The sequence below is a fragment of the Argiope bruennichi genome, chromosome 6 (genome assembly GCF_947563725.1).
Source record: "Argiope bruennichi chromosome 6, qqArgBrue1.1, whole genome shotgun sequence".
Taxonomy (NCBI): domain Eukaryota; kingdom Metazoa; phylum Arthropoda; class Arachnida; order Araneae; family Araneidae; genus Argiope; species Argiope bruennichi.
This window is the reverse complement of record NC_079156.1, coordinates 32031914-32053098: the sequence shown is the minus strand read 5'-3', so window position 1 is coordinate 32053098 and position 21185 is coordinate 32031914. Positions and strand designations below refer to the sequence as shown.

Here is a 21185-nt window from a genome sequence, read left to right as displayed (position 1 = left end):
TGTGTTAAAAAATATGATCAACACTTTATTTATATTATATATATATATATATATATATATATATATATATATATATATATATATATATATATATATATATATATATATATATATATATATATATACTTAGATAATATTGTTACGGAAAACTGTTCGGCGAGTATACTGTGAATTTAGTCAAACAGGTTGGATAATGGTAAACGACGATTATTCCATGAAAAATAAAAATACAACACAAAAACGCAACTGAATTGTAAACAAAAAACAGCATTTGAAGAAAGGTTAATTTTTGTACACTTAAGAAAAATACATTTCTTAAAACAAGCACACAACAAATAGTTAATTAAATAACAGCACAATCAACAGCGCTCGGCATCACTAATTCGTAATACGATAAACATTTCTAAAATAGAATTAACTTAATTGTTTCAGCCTCTTGATTATATATAGGTTTTCCGTCAGGAAACGACAACATGTGGAATTTTCCAGAATAATCTCTAGATCTCGGTTCTTACTAGAAATAAGGTCATTATTCTTGCATTTTCCAGAAACCATTTTTGTCATTAAATGACCGCCAAAGTCGGGGGTCGTTGACCTAGTAACCATTAAGAACAACCGTAAATCCAAATTCCTTACCATAATTTTGTAGGAATACGGTATAACACATACGTAACTATGTTAATTATGTAAACATTGCGGTACGTATAATAGCAAAAATAGTACAGCCATCTGAAAGCTCTGTAATAATTCACTGCTTACATAAATTTATTGGAGAAAGATCGAACAAATTAAATATTTCACAAAGCAAAACAAATTTATAAATAAAGCAACTCCCAAGTGTTCACCTCCTTCCGCCTTAATTATCATCACTTACTATATCAGTTACTTCATTCTTCATTAGTTTTCAAAGCAAACGTAGGGAGGGGAGAATGATAAAATTTGATAATATAGAAAAACTAGATGTAAGAAGCACTTCTGTATTGTTAAAGGTAATATGGAAATAGGAGGATAACAAATTTTTTCTTTTTAAAAAAAGTAATATTTTAAAAATTTTGTAAACTTTTACTTTTGAAATTTCGAGTGCAAATATTCAACCGACAGTTCAATTTTCATTCTAGGTACTTTTTTTTTTTTTTTAATCTCAAATGCAAGAAAATTTCTTCTTTATTTCTCTTTTAATAAGATATTTTTCTATTTAACCAGTTTGCTATGATTTAATCAATTCGTCCTTGTTTTAAGTCACTTTTCATGCACTGTTACTATTACTATTATTTATACATTTATTTAAATCAATTCTTCCTTTTCAGTCCAACTACTTCTCTAACAAACTGAAAAATCAATCCCACAGTCAGATTTCTTATCAATCTCATGGCAGAGATACAAATGTCAGTTTGCTTAGGAGCAAGATCCGTTTCTCTCATATCTTAAAAAAATTTCAATCACAATTCAACAGAAACTTCAGATATTATAATATCGGAGACCTACAACATCTTCTTTATCTATTTTCTTCCATCAAAGAAACCGATACCATACCAAGAATCAATCTGTTCTAAAAGAAATTTCGAATAAAAATATGCAGAGTAAAGAACAGAGAACTTAAAATTTATATATATAGTATATATATATAGAGAGAGAGAGAGAAGAGAAATCTTTGCCGTGCCGACTTCTCATAATAAAAAATATATCATCAGACGGTCTAATATATATCCAAGAAGGATTCCCAGAGCGCAAACCTGATTTCAAATGCCAACTGCACCAACCCATTAAATCATTCCTGGAATACAATACATATAAATTGCTAATAAATATTGGACTTTTCTTTTGACAATGTTTGATTGATATTGAGATTTGAACCCGATGACATATATAAGCTTTTTGTATTATTTATGAACTAGTAAATCAACTTCCATCACCTAATGTACATTTATTATCAATTGATTTCTTTCACTGCATTTTAGCATTGTAACTATATATTATTATTTTTATACTTTATAATTCTCATTATTATTCTTGAATTTTATTTACTTATCATTCTTTTACATTTCTTTATTCACAATTGCCCACCTAAACCGAAAAGGATCAGGATTCAGGGGTTTTGAAAGTGTTTAAATAGAAGTCAACACAGAACTTAGTGCCGCTGACAATAAACGCAGAATTTCACCATAAATAGCAGATTAAATATTCACTTCGCTATTCTTTTTACCACATTTAAACTCTATTAAGAACAAAATCCATCTAACTACAAAAAATGAATTTCAAAAAGTAATAAACATCCAATTTAAGAATTTTTTAATATAATGAATTCTTCTAAGTAAAAAAAATAAATACAGAATGAATATATAACAAAAATTGATTTTAATATTTGATAAATATGCATTAAAAATTTCTTAAATCATAAGCAATAAGTTAAATTCTAAGTGAGGTAACATACCCACTTAAACTTGTGCTGCGTGCTTTATGTGTTTGCAAAATTGTTTTTTTTTTTTTTTTTTTTTTTTTTTACAGCAATTACTCGTTTACATTCTTGTTCGTGTACTTTCATGTATATGTAAGCATTATTTTTGAAAGCAGAAGGCAGTTTCGAAGACGTTAAGACACTTTGTATTTTTAAATTCGCTTTAATCCATCCCGGGGAGGCATAATTTATTTAGAACAGGCGCGGACAAAGCACGTTCACTCACAGCAACAGATTAGGCAAGAGAAGAAGACAGAAATAAATTATCCCTGGTCTTATATAACATGAGATATCGATAGGGAAAATATTTTTTCGCAATGCTAATATACTATTAAGATTCTGATAGGGATTTCTGACACATGTCAATCACAAGCAAGGGAACACACAGGGATCTTTTAAAAAAATCATTTGTTTGGATCAGCAATTTTTATCCTTTCACTCGGAACGTGGGAACCGCTGACAAAAGCATTTTACAAAGCTTCTCTTGAATTAATTAAGTAAAAAAGTGGAATGGGATCAGGAAATAAGAGAATATTTTAGTATGAAGTTACTATGGGCTAAATTACAATGCAACTTCGGGAATTAATTTGGAACTGAAATTAGAGTTTAAAATATCATTACATATATATGTCATCCAGGTTTGAAAATAAAGGTTGTGTTTTGTAAATAGGCGAGTTTTGTCATCGAACCCAGTTAAAAATCTGATAAAATTGAGAAATACATTTATATCGCAAAACTTTAACTTTCCAGTTATTACTTCGTCGAAGATGTTACTACTTGGAAAGCAAACCCTCTTCAAAATGTTTCATGATACATCTAAAAATTAAGGTAGAACGTATTTCCATCATACAATATATAATTACTGATTTTTAAAAAAATTAAAACTACTTCGACCTCCGTTTCGATGAACACCTGCGCTAAATATTCGAAGGAAGACCTTTCATCATCTCTCAGCGAGCAGTGGAAAAGCGGGAGGTCGGTCGTCTTGTAACAGAGAGGATATTAAAGATCCTCCGGGAAAGTGAACATACTTCACGAAGAAGAAACAAAAACAGCATTTTTTTTCCCCACCCGCTGAGTGGAACAGCTGCTTCATTCTCGTCTTCGTTCAGGAACTACGCACACCACGTGTTGGGTTTCGCTGTCAGTTTCCTCCGACGATGCAAGACACTACTGAGGGTTGCCCTTACCTATAAGTGCATCAAAGGCCCTAACTGACAGCGACCCCCCACTGGGATCAACTCCACCCCTCTCATAATCGGCTTTGACTTATAAAAACAGCAATGTGCTCTCCAAGTTTTAAAACAACATTGACATCTCCAGATAGAAAGCACGGCATTTATCTCCCCTACTTCCTTTCAGTAAATTTAAAGGAAAAGTGAAAGCGGGAGTGGGGAATCGACCTCTATCGGTCAATTAAAGGGATTAGGAAAGATAGAACTTCATTTTTATTTTTAATTTTTGTAACTCTTTTGAAGGGGTTATAAGAGCTTATTCAAGATAGTTGAAAGAATTTTTAATTAATAAACACATGGCGAGTCAAAAATGATACAGAACTTATTATTTATTTATTTATGAAGCTTTTTCTTAAAGAATATCCAGCAATTTGATATTAGTTAAATCGTTTCTTGGGAGTGTATTTACATTGATATTTATATTAAGATGCCCTCGTGTCACATGTCATTTTACATTAACTGCCCTTTAAATGTATTTTTTATTTTTGCTATCATTTTACCAAAAAATGATAAGAATCGAAAGGAAAAAATATCAAATTTCATGCTTGTTAACTATATTTATACTTCAGCATATACTAAGTAGCTTATTGATTATTATTACATTCGCGAAACCAGTCAGTTCAATGTAATATTTAATTTTATTTTATATTTTGCATTTGAAGAGCCATGGATAATTGAAATTGATTTGACAGATGAAACAAAAGAGGGATTAAAAAGCATATATAGAGGAGTTCAATAATTTGTAGATTTGCCAATTTATAACTTACAAATCTAAATCGCTTCAAGTAAATCCTCAGTATGGCCATTAATTAAATAAAAAATATTGTTTAAAAATGAGGCCTTCTTTTTTCATAATAAAATCAAACTATTTGTGAAAAATAATTAAAAAAAATATTGAGTTTCAAATTATATACTTCATCTATGGATGCAAAAAAGGCTACGAAAAAAAAATAGTTATCACAACTGGTAAAACGATAATTGATTCGATGGTTTGTCCAAACAAATATGTACCATCCTGTAATTAAAAATGTTAAAGGATATTTCACATGTCAACTTTTTATTTTAGTTTAACAGCTAATTTTATTTTTAAAACTAATCAGATGCTTTTGCTGCAATGCATCTCTATGAGAAATTATTATTAAGTATCTTTAACCCCTCGTTATTATTTAACACTAGTTTTCATTCATATTTAAGAAGTTTTACACCAAAACAAAAATTAATCGGTTAATTAAAAAAAAATTCGAGAAACCTTCCTATAAAAGACTGAGAAAGTAGAAAATTTACCACAGCAGTCAATTCTTACTTCACAGAAATTCGGATGTAGATATTCAAATTCACAAAGCAAGCGCTTATGTTCCAGATTTTTTATATCATATGAAATATCGCAGCTCTGAAAGAAGAAAGAAAAATAACTGCAAAACCTAGGTAACCTAAAAAATGACTTTTTTTTAACAGGAACCCTAAAAAGCAAAGGTTACGTCTTTGGGCCATGAGTAATATAACGATGCAGGCTACCATCTGTCAGAGGAAGGAGTGCTGCCTTCAGCTAGTTTCAGAGATGAGGGTAACAAGGGTAATGCAAATAAAAAAAAAGGTCTCTCAAAACCTAAGCACAAGGCTCGAGTTGAATGGGTGGCGTGCAAATCTGAAATGTGCCACGTGCTCTTCAGAACACACCAAACGTCCCTCCTCCTTTCCGCTCGACTGAATTATCGAACGGCTGCCACGTAACAATTATGACGGTAATTGCTTTTATCAGTTGTCCACTTGGAAATTGGGTTCACCCCCTTGAACAGAATGAGTGACCTTGCTTCGAGATGCAGGATCTACAAAAAATGGAAAACTTTAAATAAATTCTCCAGACTGCAGCAACAGCTGTTGGACCAACCATTAACTGCAATGCACATTTTAGCACGCTCACCAAATATGCTTTCACATTTCTTAAAATATCAGAGAGAAAAAATTTTTTCTAAGACAATCGAATTTGCGTTAATCCGTTTTAAAAATAAAATAGTTCATCAAATCAAATAGTAACAAAGGAAGGGGATAAAAAAATCACTGTTTCATCAAAATTCCCAAAAACAAATATTCCAAGTACTTTTTTTTAAAAAAAAGACTGAAATATCTTGGAAATAAATGCAAAATGAAATATCGATTTTATTTAAAAGGATTTTTGGATATTATATCGAAGAACTGTAATTCTACTTTCACTGAATAGATAGAGAGTCCACAGAGAAACAGTTATACAGGAACTCTTCGAATTTATAATAAATTCTGCATTCGATTCGTTAAATTAGCGTTTCACTTTGAACAGAAGATTGCATTAAGCATGGTGCAGGTTAAGAGAGGATTACGGATCCAAACTAAGAGAAGATTACGACTCCCAACTAGGAGAAAATTAGGCATGGTCTCGCAATCTGAATAACGTCAGATAATAGTACAATTCCTACGCGCGAATCCTATCAGCCAAATAAATGTTAAGATTTGCTACATGATATGCTTTCTTACGAGTTTAGAGAATAAAATTAAAGCTTTAACGAATATGATAGGAATAGCCGAGGAAAATTGTGTCAAAACACCAAGGCACTTAATAATAGACGCTCCGATGCCAGAAATCACAATGAGAAATAAAATCCAAGTTAGCCTCAGTTCTAGAAATTAATGGTGGAAATTGAATAAGAATTAACTGATTGTACAGTGTTTCATTTTGAATTAAAAGATTTTCCCCAAATGAAGTTTAGAGCTGTGCTCCCCCTCCCCCTTTAAATAAATATGTGTATAAGTTCGTTAAGGCCTCGTTGTTCATTAAACGCCAAAGTAACAACAAGTATCGCTCGAAAACTTATAGCTCAACTTACGAAAACACATTCGATTATCGTCATCTACGAATAAAAATTTCTAAAATGTCATGGCTGTATATAGTATATATATTATATAATGCTCTGCTAGTTCCTTGAGATAAATTAAGTTTTCGGTGGATATGAACTGTAATAAACATCAAGTTTAAAAGGACAATAGTACTTCTAAGTAAAGACTTCGCAGATGCTGCCAGCAAAATCATGGATAACAGGAAATGCATCAAATCCAAAAAAGTTCTGTTTCACTCACTCTTTGTTACAGAAATCTCAATTAGAGAGACGACAAACAATTTTTTCGAGCATCGAGTACAGTTACAGTTTTAGGCAGATATGAACCAAACTTCATGTCCAACAATCGTATTTTTTTTTAAAGCCAACGGGAGTGGTCTCCCCAAAACATTCTCGCAAATTCTCTAATAAACTTGTCATACCAGAAAACGCCTTACTTGGTACTGGCGTATAACAGTTACGAAATATTAAACTTTAGCGAGAATTTAGTATATTTGCCGTATCTATCGTATCATTCTTATCTAGCGATTGATCCCTGGCATGCCATTAATAGTATCACGGATTTTGTATTTTAGACACCTTTTTTCAACCGATGGAAGCAAAAATTTGAAATCTAAACTGCCCTTATAGTCACAAAATCCCACAACAAATTCGATATATTTAAGTCATTGCAATTTTTGAATTATCGCGTTTATATGTTTCTGAAAGTACAGACCGATAGACGGTAAACCCTTCGTTGGGTTTGGTTCAAAATTTAACGGGTGTCTACACTATAGATGTTGAATCTGTGCACCAAATCTTATCTATTTAGCTCTCTTCATCTTGTAGTTATCGTGTTAACTTATATTCGAACAGCCGGACTTACTGTAACCGGATTTTCTTCAAAATTTCATACAAATCTACAAATTTTATGTAAAGACCTTTACCAAATTTCATAAATCTAATTCTAAGCGTTTTTGAGCATTTATCTTTGTCACAGACAGACGGACGGACATTTTCTAAACATGTGTTTTTCGAAATCAGGGAGGTTTCAAACGTAGCGATTCGTCAAAATCTCGAGTTTGAACTTCTTGACGATTACTATACTTTCTCTATACTACATATATAAAAAAGTAAAAGTCCTTCTAAGTTATCATATTTACGAAATAATAGTGTATTTCTCATATGTTAATTGCAATTCAATGTTTAAATGAACGATTAGCAAACATGAAATGCATTGTTTAGCTACAACGTTAAAAAAAAAAAAAAAATAGACGAGTATCGATTTTTCCCATCCATTTCTTATTCTTGCTTACTGGGCATGAAAACAGCTTATCAAAACAGTAACTACTTAGTTTTGACGAACAAAGAGGCGGCCTTCAGTAAAGAATTGCGAAGTGATACGCCCTTCACCTTCACCTGTCTTCAGCAGACACTCGCTCAAAAGAGTTCGCACAGCACAACTCCCACTGGATATTTTCGTGTCCTCATTTCGCCTCTTTCTATGCACGTCACGGCGAGTTGGCATTTCCGTTATGCGTTTAATGAATACTATCCCAACCTCAGAAAAAAATTATCATTAAAGGCAATCAAAAACAAGCAATTTCTCAAATGAATCAGAAGAGTATCCAAAATGAGGAACATGTTCAGCAACTCTAATTCATTCTCTCTGGAAAAATGCAGGATCATTTCAAATATCGATAAGATTGTGTGATGACAATAAGGTTCAAAAGGTAATTGTGTCAGCATGCATAACGCCGATTTATCGGCAGTCTTATCTGGATCTTATCAGATAATAGAGAAATCGCTGCGGGATTCTCAAGGTTGAAGTACGACTAGTTCGAAACCAATCAACACTAACAACACGTTCACAAATGTTATTATTGCTACAATTGGGCATGATAATATGACAAGACATACAAGTTTCAATAAAATTGTCAAACAAGTGTTAATATTTTAAAAGACAATATAAAACTTTAAAAAAGTACTAAATTTTTAATGAAAAAAGAGTTTTTAAAATTCACAACAAGGCAAACTATTAATATCAATAATTCGTTATAAATAATTCATACAGTATGAATTTCCGATTTTTTCTATCTATTGAATAAATCAATTATTAAGAAAAGATTTTTAACTGTTATTATATAAATCAGTGTCGACAATTAGAAACAACAGCCATTCTATATTTTTAGTATGCGAACTAGAATACAACTAATTATTTTTTAACATCTAAAGTATATAAAAATATAGATAAGCTATACATATATGAAAGAAATAGATACGCTATACATCGAGAAATCAGCTATCTTTTCAAAGAAAAATAGAGTAGACTCCCGATTATCCGCGCCTGCCGCATAAAGTTTTTTTTTTTTTTTTTGACTGATTTTTTCAAAAAGGTGCAGTTTTACAGTTATGCTTTTGTAATTACATAATACATTACAGTATTAAAACAGTACATATGTATTAATTTTTCGGTGTATCCTTGACACCTCTCGTAAGTACAAAGCACTTTTCTGTCTTCATTAACGAAATGCATTTTAGGTTAGTTTTGAGTGATATACTAAAATATTAAGAGTTTGATAAACATTTCCTGCTGTTTATTTTACGTTTTATTGTACATAAAACGATTTTTCAAAGTTGGAATGACTGTTTTCTTTTTTGCTATACCCGTTTTTAGCTTTTTTAGGATTATCCGCGATTTTTGTTATCCGCGGCAGCCGCGCCACCCAATTCCGCGGATAATCGGGAGTGTACTGTACTAATAAATAAAAAATAGTTTTTTGACATTCTTTTTACTTTCTCATAAAAATAGAGAAAGTATTGTAATCATCAAAAAATTCGAAATCCAAATTTTGATGCATCTCCAAATTTCAGAAATTCCAGAATTCAAAGAACATGTTTATAGAATTGTGCCTATTTGTTTGCCGATAACATAAAAAAAATTTCAGCTAGACGAATGGAATTTGGTATATGGAATTAAGAGCAAATTTGTAGATTTCAATCAAATTTTGAATAAAATTCATTTAGAGGAAGTCTGCTTGTCTGCTCGAGTAAAAATGAACTGGATAACTACAAAGCGTAACGAAGAGAAACAGATAAAATTTGGTACACAGGTTTAGCAGCTAAAATTTAGTTACTTATCAAATTTTAAACCAAATCCATCAAAGAGTTGACCGTCTGTCGATCTGTACTAACGCATACATGTAAACTTAATAATTCGTAAAAACAAAGACTTAAATAAATGAAATTAGATATATGATCTTGTGCTTACAATAGTTCCATGTCAAATTTTGATTTCAATCATTCGGAATAAATGGGGCACAAAATATATCCTCACTTTATGGAGTCAGTAAAAAAGTTGTGCTTACTCCAAAAATTAATATTTCGTAACTATTTTTCATCAAAGTCATGCAAAGTATTCATAGCCTTACTCAAGGTGCACAATTTTATGCATGTGAAGGGAGATAACATTCGTATTAGAGAATATGCAAGAAAGTTCTAGAAAGTTCGCTAGTTAATACCATACATTTACTTATAAATAGAGGTCAGCAGTAACATTCGTTTAGCATTTTCATTATATTAATATTTCATTGTCTATATGTTGAAGGCAATTAATTGCATTACTAATTTGCAGTAAAGAAAAATGTACTGATAAATATGTTGCACCTCTCAGAGCCATTTTTTTAAAAATTCTTATTAAAATTTTAATTAATAAAAAATGTAGCGAGATTGTTGTTTTTCCGCTATAATTCCCATAAATATAATTATATAAAACTAATTTTTATACCATTTGAAAATTTAAAAAAAAAACTGCTTTCTAGATACACCAATATAATTACCATGCAAATTTTTCTTGAATTTTGGCAATTTTATTTACTTATTTTTTATTTTTGCATACTTTACAACAATAAACTTCATTGCTGCACTGAAATTCAAACCGTTTTCATAGATTCATCACATATTTAATCGCGTGATTTTCTTCTATTATTGAAAATTAAGGATGAAGGAATCCATTTAACATCCGTATTGTTTATATACAGAAAATGAGTTCTTATTATTTTTTAAATTAAAAAAAAAAACGAATTAGACCATTACGGGTTTAATAACACTTGGATGTCATAAAATTCGACTCTAATGGGATGATTCAAACAATGAATTGAAAAGGTGAAAAACTATTAAAATATATCTATCACAACTTGATGTTTAAAAATGCATTCTTGGGAGAATCAAGAACATTCAGTAATACATGAGAAACTAAATTGAAAGTAAGCATAACCAATATTTCTGACGCACCAACAAAGTACCAACGACGATTAGTAATAAATATGAAGCAGTGGAAGTGGTCTCCCTGACTCTTTCTCGCATACTCTCCAGTAGGCGAGGCCGTAAAACCACGAATGCTTAAAATGTTATTTTCAAAAATGACACTTGCGCATTGTAAAGAAAACCGGTATTAGTATATTAACTGCAGATCGATCTTTGGCGCGAAACTAGAGATTTTCTGAATCTGAATTTGGCGATTAATCGCTGACATGTGGTTAATACACAACTATCAGAAAACCGAATATGCATTTTGAACGACTTGTACCGGTCGATTGAAATCAAAATTTGACAAGCAACTACAGTCGTAGTCACAAGATCACATACCAAATTTTGTTTATCCAAATCGTTACGTTATCGCGTTTATATACAGATTGGTAGATGGTCAACCTTTAATCTGGATCTGATCTGCACGGTAGATATTAAACCTATGTACCTAATTTTATTAATATATTTCTTTATGCTTTGTATTCAGAACAGCCAGATAAACTAACTTCCATTGAATGGATTTCGTTTAAAATCTGGTAGAAATCTACAAATTTGGTGTAAAAACATATACCAAATTTTATTCGTCAAACTCAAAACTTATTGAGTAATCATGTTCACAGACAGATAGGCAAAATTCCAAAAACGTGTTTTTCGCATTCAAAGAGTAAAAAATTTGCTGATTCGTAAAAATCTCACTTTCGAATTTTTATTATTATTATTATAAAACTGTTACTTTATATATTTCGTGAACGAAAATGTAAAAAGTTTAGACGGCGATTTAAATAATAGCCAACAATAAATCAAAATTCTAACTATGCATTGTTTTGTGAACAGATACAACAACGTCAAACTAAAACATTTAGTAACGCCACCAATCACATTTCAAATTTTTGAAAATGCTTAAAGGTTCCGAATGATTTAACAACTGTCGTAAAATGATTGAGGAAGTCAAATCTCAAGTAAAAGCAGCTGCGTCTACACAAACAGCCTCAATTCAGGCGCAACAGAATTGGTTTAAAACGATGCATCAGAAAAAAATAAATAACAATAATGCTATGGAGGAAAATGTAGAGAAAGTCATCAATTTCTTCAAATATAACCTCTTTTATTTATTTTTACATTGTTATTATTTTTAATTTATTTTTGGCTGGTTAAGAACAACGTTTCTTGAAAATGCAACAAAAATATTATTAATTCGTCGTTTAAGAAGTCTCTACAAAACGATGCATTGCTAAGAAACACATCCCATCGAATCTTGGTCCAAATTCGATAACTTCACTTCGGGAATACTTTTGCTTATGGTACAGATTTGCTTCATAAGAATATTTCAGATTCATTTTAAAATACTATTATTCTCAGAAAGTCTTATGCCTTAAAAAAGTTTAAATACTAAAGAAACGAAACTAAGAAACTATTATTACATGAATTATATATAAGAACTAAAGATTATTTAGAAATCAAATTAAATGATAACTACCGCACTTTTATTACCATTATCTTTTTCAAGTACCCATATAACATCTTTTTTTTTTTTAATTTTGTCTAGAGAGTAAGGAAATACAATTTGCCCTGTTGGATAAATTACACTCAGTGGTACATTTAGGTATATTAGACTCTAGGTAGAACTCGTAGTGAAGGCACTCTTTTAATAATTGATCAAATTAGTTTCATATATTTACAAATTTTCAATCAAAACAAATAATTAACGAATTAGAAAGTTTATTTGATTTAAGTACATTTCAGAGAAAATATTTTATTTTTAATATATATCTACCAACAATCTTGGAAAATCATCCATAGTTATTAATCAATAATTCCCTTACTTGCGAATAAAAATATTTAATTATTATAATAGCAATATGGAAACAATAAATTAAAAAAAATAATAAAAAAACAAATAGATAACAAAAATAGATAGCAAATAAATTAAAAAATAACATTCAAAATTACTATTTTGTAGAACCTGTCAAGAGAATTATAATAAAATCAGTTAAGTGAATAATTAATATTCTATTGCATAATAAATAATTAATAAAATTCAATTTATTTAATAAAGTATTAAATCATTCAATGTGAACACACATAGTGGCACATGACAATATTTTATAATTCATAGAATTTGTATATTTTACAAACGTTTTTGTCAGTCAAGTAAATAAGATCTTTTTTTAACTGACTCGTCTGCGCCCCATGCGAAATGTTTAAATTTTAATTTTTTCATTTAAAGTCTTGTCTAAATGGCAGTGACATTTGAGTCTGAATTCTAATCAACCATTGTAAATTGGATTTATATCCTTCAAAAGATTTTCTCCATTATTATGAAGGCCTACGATGAAATTCTTCTAATGCACGAACGCTCAGTGATACATCGTGAAAAGACGGTGGAATCATTTCATTTTCCTCACCATTTCTACTGCCTTCACCATCGCCAGCCGAGGTATCAAGAGAAAAAAAAAGCAGAACAAATCTTCAATTGCGCCCACCTTAGATGTAATTAAATTTACATCTCAATTATGTGATCATCAAAAGTAATGCTTTCACCTCAATTATTCTCATCCTTTTCTATTTAATATGACAGGTGTAAGAACTTGCCCTTCGGTTAATTCTATTCTGAAAGAGAAGCGGGAGGACAGAAAGCTGGCGTTTTTATTCGACTCTAAAAGAAAAAGTCGATATGATAATTCCAAAGAACAAGAGAGGCACTATCAGATATTTAGTTCAGACACACTTCCAAAATGAGTTAAAATGTAATCATGGCAAAACGACGGACTAGCAAGAATAAGGAATTAAAGATGTTTCTCTCTATTAATCGTATTTTACATTTAATTAAAAATCACAAAAGAACTATTAGTTATAAAATATTTATTTCGTTATTTTTCATGAAATATCAAAGTTTTACGATTCAGTTTCATACGATTATGAGACGAGACAAATTAAATATAAATGGGATACAGAAAAAAAAAAAGAACGTTACTATAGCAGCTGATAAAAAAATAAATACAAGATATCTGATAATCAAATATAAAAGTATTGTTATTATCAGTAATCTAAAAAAAAACATATTTTAAGTTTTAAGAGAGAAATGAAAAAAAGCAATCATATAAATGTAGTTTTTCCTTTGTTATCAATTCTCTCCCCCTTTTCAGAGGTGTGTGTGTGTGTGTGTGTGTGCGTGTGTGCGTGTGTGCGTGCGTGCGTGCGTGCGTTTCCGAATTTTAAGTACAATTTTAATTAACTAAAAATACTCGCTAAAGATTAACTAAAGCTCTATTCTCGCGCTTTACGGTGATAACATCCGAAAATGTTATTGCACAAAATAAATTTTAAACCATTTCAAAATTTAAAATAAATTCTTTTTAACGATATAAATTTAATAGTCGTTTGAATTTTTCCTGACTTTTCGCAATTTTTTAAAAATATTTTCCCTTATTTCCCAACAATAGATTACATCGTTGTCCAGAAATTTAAATCATTTTTATAGTTTCGCCGAATATTTAATCGCGTGAATTTCGTCTATTAATGAACACTAAGGAAGGATTTTGTTTAATATCTGTGTAGTTTACAAGATAAATAAAAAAGAGAGAGAGAGAGAGAGAGAAGCTAGAGCTCTATGAGCTAGAGTACCACGAAAAATTAGTAAATAGATGAACGGGGCATTTACCCTTTTAATAGCTATCATGAAATTGCTCATTATTAGGTAGGTTCATGAACACAATAAGTTAAACTTAAACAAAATAATTAAATTACGATTTTAATGCCAGACAACTTGGCGAGATCATGGATATGAAATTATATTTAAACTAGCCGCCTTTGGCGACCAGCCGGTTCGCCAGTATTATCGCTCGCTACAATTTTCAATTAAATATTTTAAGTAACTGGTCTCTTAATAGATTCTCAAACAAAACATTTTTAATCTTCAAATTTTGATAGTCATACCAAACTTATACCGTTGTTTAGATCGTTTCGTTCAATTTACTATATATATTTTGCTAATTTGTTGTCATTTCCGGTAAAACTTCAACTTTAATTTAAAATGAAAATAATAAAATTGCAATAAATATAAAGATATTTTTTAATAAAACCAAGCGTTTTATTTTATTTATCATCTTTATTGTTATTTATTATTATTATTATTATTGAATATGAGTATTGCAAACAGAATCGCTCGGTATTTAAGTCTTATGTGAACTACAAAATATTTTTCATAATTTATGTAATATCTCAAACAATTATTCAACAAAAATTTCATAGATTCAGCATAAAATTCAGTTTTTAGCTTTGCTTTCAAAAGGATTGAAATGAAATCAATAATAATATTTTGTTCCGGCCTATAAATATATTTCAAAAATTATGAAGTCTAAATTTAATGCAGTAAGGTATCATATTCTGAGAAATATTCTGGACACACCAAATTTTAAATAAATGAATGAATGTTTCTATTTTCCACGATCAACTAAGACTTATTTATGAAGTTTTGAATGTTAAAAATTTTGAAAAACTCAACATTTTCATAATCTTAGGCCAATTAATCTTGAGAAACCTGCGCGCTGATTGGCGTATTTTCTTTGAAACGATCGATGGAAAATCTAAAATTATCCTTTTTTTATTGAATAGTGATATTCAAATTTTCATAAATCAGTCAGTTTAAGTGATTGATTTAGTTGATTGGAAATTAACTCTTTTTATTTAAAATATTAGTGCTTCAAGAACATTTTGTTAATCGTGATTTCCACAGCAGAAGCTTTATGTAAAATCAAAAATTCGTTATTTATTAGAGCATTTATTGAATCAAGTTACATAAAATATAATCATTTTCCATTTGGACCATTTTATCAGATCTGTGTCTTACTAAAGGTTTACAAATTAGCTGTGTGGCCCTGATTTGAATGGATATCCTGTTCATATTAAACAAAACTTGCCTTAAAATAAAACTGATTTATTGGATTAATAATATAGAGAGTGTAAAAGATCATAAAATAATTTTTCTTGAATTTATTTTTTAGGAAAAATAATATTTCGTATTTGTTTCATTTCCTACAGACACGTGCCGAAAATTATATTTTTGCAGATTTCATTTCCAAAAAGATTTAATTTATTTTTAATTGGAGCTTTAATCAATGTGATGGCAACACTTTGAAAAAAGCTAATTTTTTCCCATGAATGCGAAACGTGCTCGTGCAGCTTAAATTTTATTTTTATTTTGTACGAAAAAAATTGTTGAAAAATATAGTTAAAATATTTATTTAAAAATTCATTAAAAATAGAAATTTAATTTTAAGGTTAAAACATTGGTATCATTTAAAAGATAAATTTTTGATCTTTAACTTCATGTAAAAATCTTTTTTGTGCGGTAATATTTTCGGAAGTTATAGCAGAAACACGCCAAAATTTCGCTTAATTTTTAAATAAATAAAATTCTAATTAAAAATTTGAAAAAATAACCCCCCAGGTGCACATTCCCGGTCTCCAAGGTATACACGTGCCAAATTTGGTAGCTGTAGGTTGAATGGTCTGGCCTGTAGAGCGCCAACACACACACACACATTGAGCTTTATTATAAGTATAGATGATTTATCTGCAATCAAATGCAACTAATATTCCCAGAGAACCAGATGGTTGCGTAAAGCAACTACTAAGCAATAAGACAAAAGAAATTTCATTTTCTTATAGTAATAAATAAATAAAATCACTTTTTAATATCTACAAATACTTTCAACATTTTTTATGCTTATTAACTGTCAGACATTTAAAAGTACATTTGATATATTCGAAGTTCCCAGATTAATGAGGTTAACAACCCCAAACAAACACAATAAAACTTTGCGCAACACTTCTCATAAGAAAATGTAGATCTTGCACCTTATCAATGTTATCTGTACCTTTTATCAACGAATTGAATTTTCTCACAAGCAAGCAGCTGTTTTCGAATTAATGTAAATAATTGTTTTCATAGCCGATACAAATTCATGACCTTCAATACAAGAATATCATGCTAAGGAATGAGTTTCTTTAAACAATAGATAGAACGAATTGTGTTACATTGTTTCTTTCCTTAAAATCAGTTTTAAAACATGATATTGAAATCCATGTACCGACTGTCGCTTGCAGCCAATTTTCATTTTTAGAAAATCTTTCGCAAAATTAACCTTCAACCTGACACTATGACGCTTCTTCAAGATTTTTAAATCCATCTCCCAAGTAAAAAAAAAAAAAAAAAAAAGATGCAAAATGAAATTTATACAAAAAATATGATCTCAAATCTAATAATAATTAAGTTCGTAAAAAAAAAATACAATTGTTGGCCATTTTTTTATAAGGATGAAAAAGAATAATTGCCGAATCAGAAATCATTGTGAAACATGGTCTATTACAAAAACAATACATTAGTATTTATAGACACGTTCACAAAACAATGAAACTTATAAAAATTTCTACAAAAACGTATTAATACTAATTTACCTTGTTTCTATTTAACAAATGGGGAAACCCATTATGAGACAACATTAAAGCAAGTTTATTTACACTTGAAATTAGACGAAATCTATAAGTATAAACTTATAAATGGAGAATTCAGCAAAATAAATTTAAACATCAAATTAAAGTCCGTCGTTTCCCAAGAAGTTCATTAGACCACAAAAATAATTTGTCGTCGAAATTTCAAGAACAAAAGAGACAGACACCGGAAGAAAAATGCGGACGGAGAGAAATAATAATGCGACAGGAAGTGGACACGAACTCGAATAAGAGAATCTTGAAGTAATTAAAAGACATTCAATAAGAAGGAACTGGTCAAAATGGAATGCTAGAGCAGCATGTTTAAAAAGGCCATTTCCGAGATTGCTTTTTTTTTTTTTCCTCCTAAATTTCAAGAACTTTGTACAGGGAAAAAAGAATTAGTATCTTATTTAATTGGAATTTTCTTTAACGACTCCACAGAAAGAAATGCGATCTAACTTTAAGAGATTTAAACGTTATGGTCGTCTATCTTAATTATTAAATGAAACCGAGTAAGAAGACTCAGAGAAATGACTTACTCTCGCTAGAGTAAGATTTTCTTAATTGGGTGAGTTCCTTTATTGTACAAGGATGCATTTAAAATCTTTAAATACCAACTCTAAACGCAGAACATTTTAAGAATAATTCTAACCACAGAGAATGTTCAAACTATTCTGACTGTCAACAGAAAACCTGAGCATCCGAAATTGAAACATTTACAGAACTTAAGATTTTTCAAGAATATATTTATCAGTTTTAAAATGCAATGTTTGAATATTTTTTTATGTATTCTTATGCTTACTCAGTAAATAATAATACGAATAGATAAAAAAAAAAAAAAAAAAAAAGATTGATTCGCGCTCATCGATGTAAAAATTGTGTTACAATTCTAACGAAGAATTTATAAATAAATTTAATGGAAAAATACACTAAAAAACGAGATTTAATACCTATTAAACACTTTTATAGCAATGCTACGAAAGTTTTGTAAAATTAATTCAAATTTGACATTTGTTTTTATATTTTAGAATCATATCTAACAAAGGTTTTAAAGCCAATGCGTCGCGATTGATACAAATATCAGATTTTCATTTATGTATAAAAAAAAAATTCCTGTGAGCGGAATTAACAGTATCTTAAAAGCGAAATTGGAATTTTTAATAAAACACAAAATGTAGCGCACTGCCACAATGATGGCGATTTATCTACCTATTCAAATCCAACAATCCGAGCCTAAGTGAAAAGAATTTTAATTAAAAGCGTGGATTATTAAAGGTTAAAAGAGCAGCCAGCGAAAAAATTCCTTATAAATTTAGGAAAAGAAATAGAAACCAGTTTCTCGCCCACGCTACTTTCACATGCCGCTCAAAATGAAAATGCAATAATTACGAAAGAAAAAGAATTTGAAGTGCAATGAGGTTTAGAATTCAGCGCGCGCATGGTGGGAATTATTTGACACTGAAGGCGAGACACAAACATGGAAAAGCGATTTAAAAGCAATGGACAATTAGGAATAACTGCTTTTCAACAACTAGAAAAGCCAAATACGACCTTCCAGAAAGGCAAATGGAGATAAAATTTATTTTTAAAAAAACCGGCGAATAAAAAATTAAGACTGCAAAATAACCGAAAGAAAATTAATTTTTTAATGATTAAGAGCTTGTGAGAGCAGAAAGAATTCAGTAATATGCAGAATAAAAAATACATCGAAATAAAAATAGCAAACCACCAACCAACCATCAGCATATTGCTAAAAGCGATCAAATTGGAAGAAGAACAGAAATTAATTAATGCCTCATTATTACTTTAAAATGTCATTTCTGGAATAGAAAAAAATTTACATATCAATGGGAATGCAGTATATTTTGTATATTGGTGAAACATACTAAACAAAAAAACATTCAAAATTCTTTTCAAAATTTTTAAATGATGATGAAAAAAAATTCATGCAGAAAAAATACAAAAAAAAATTATTTATTACAGTAAATACTTTGCAATCATAAAATCATCCAATGATAGAAAAAAAAAGAATTTATAAAAAGCATCATTTTATACAGTATCAATGCAAAAATGAAGGAAACATGGAATCCCATCAATATATAAGCAAAAAAGAAATATATATATATATAAAAATGTCAGTAAAGAAATTAAGGATTTATGGGGGGGGGGAGAGATTGTAGCAGAATAAGAAAAGTTTACAGAATATCAAGATCGTTAATGGAAATAAGTTAGCTGGAATTATTCCAACGTTATGTAATTTTTTTTTTATATTAATGAAATGATAAAAATGTGAATTACCATTTTATGTTAAATGATGTCTCAATTTCTAGAAACTGAATTTTGTTTTTCTTCAAATTATGCTTTTTTGCATCATTTTTATTTTGTATTAACTTCTATAAAATTTATATTAAGAAATTCTTTTATAAGTTTAAGGGTCACTCTATTAATCAATACACAATACAACGAAAGAAATAAACACCCAAATACGAGACTTTCAGTTAAAAGTTATGCAAAAATGTAACATAAATCAAACAAAAAGAAATAATACATAATTCCTTTTATAATTATATGAAATAATAAATAAGGATATTGTGTAAGGCTTCAAAATAATTGAAACTATCCAAATATAAAAATCAGAAGTAATGACCAATAACAAAAAAAAAAAATAATAATATTTATCTTAAATAAGACATTTAAAACTTCACATTTCTTTTTATTTAAACTTTTTTAGGATAGATATACTAATATTTTTTACAATGAATTTAGAATAGTTTACTTTATAATCTATAAATAATGAAGCAACTTTTTTTACGTATTCTAAAAAAACAAAAAAACATTTAGTAAAGTGCTCCATATATTCCAATGCATAGTTTGAATTCCTCTATGATTAAAATATATAAAATGATTTCTTTAGAAATGCAGACATTTTTTTCTTTTATTTCTAAATATTATCAAGATGGTTATTACTGAACTTTTGCTTTAAAATGGCAAGTCATAATTACAATAAAGTTACATAAATCATTTAAATTGATGAGGCTTTTTTTTTTACTATATAGTAAGAAGACATCTATTTTAAGAATGTGCTGCCTTTTTGATTAAATAGTACTACTATAGAATACCTGAGATAATTATGGATTCCCCATAATTTTTATGCTAAATTATAATCTTTATCAATGACATTAATTTAAAAACTCCAAAATATGATAATTCGATACATTTCTAGCATGCAAGCAACTCAGTTAAATAATTGATGAAATTCTATCATTACAAAATTATGTATCATTGCTATTTACTTTTAATATAATCCTAAATTCTTTAATGCAAAATTTTGTTCAAAAAATTTTACACAACTTCATAAACTTTACTTTGTCATATTATTACTCAAGAAAAGAAACTGACCTGCCAAAAGGAAGATGATGGTGCTTGAGGGCTTTGTGGAGGAGTCAATTGCGAGGCCATAACAGACCATTGTTTGAGTAAAATAATCCTTTAAATTCAATTTAACACACTGAAAAAACAAACAAATTTAATGGGAACATCTTCCAAGTGATAGATACTATCCAAAAAAATATATAATTAATTTTTCAAATTTCTGCTTTAAAAAAAAAGGTTAAATTAACTTATTACTTAATGGATAAATAATAATAAGTAAATAGTTCTTAAGGTCAAATAACCAGAATGTATTAGAATTTAAACAGCAATATATTATTTACAAATAAAAGCTTGTTGAGTTTGTGAATAAAAGCTTTTATATTTCCAGCTATTTTTCTAATAAATTATTTTCAAAATGAATGGATTATCAAATAGAGAACTGCCAAAGGGTCCCACAAATTTAAGGGATTCAAG

General features: G+C 29.2%; 1 protein-coding gene across 1 annotated transcript in view; it reads right to left on the bottom strand.

Moving 5' to 3' along the window:
• Positions 1 to 20847, bottom strand: part of LOC129971305 (protein sprint-like) — a 157390-nt gene extending 136543 nt beyond the window's left edge. Inside the window, exon 1 of the mRNA XM_056084933.1 lies at positions 20739 to 20847. The gene's annotated coding sequence lies outside the window, so the exon portion shown is untranslated. The remainder of the gene's footprint in view (positions 1 to 20738) is intronic.
• Positions 20848 to 21185: the final 338 nt, after the last annotated feature.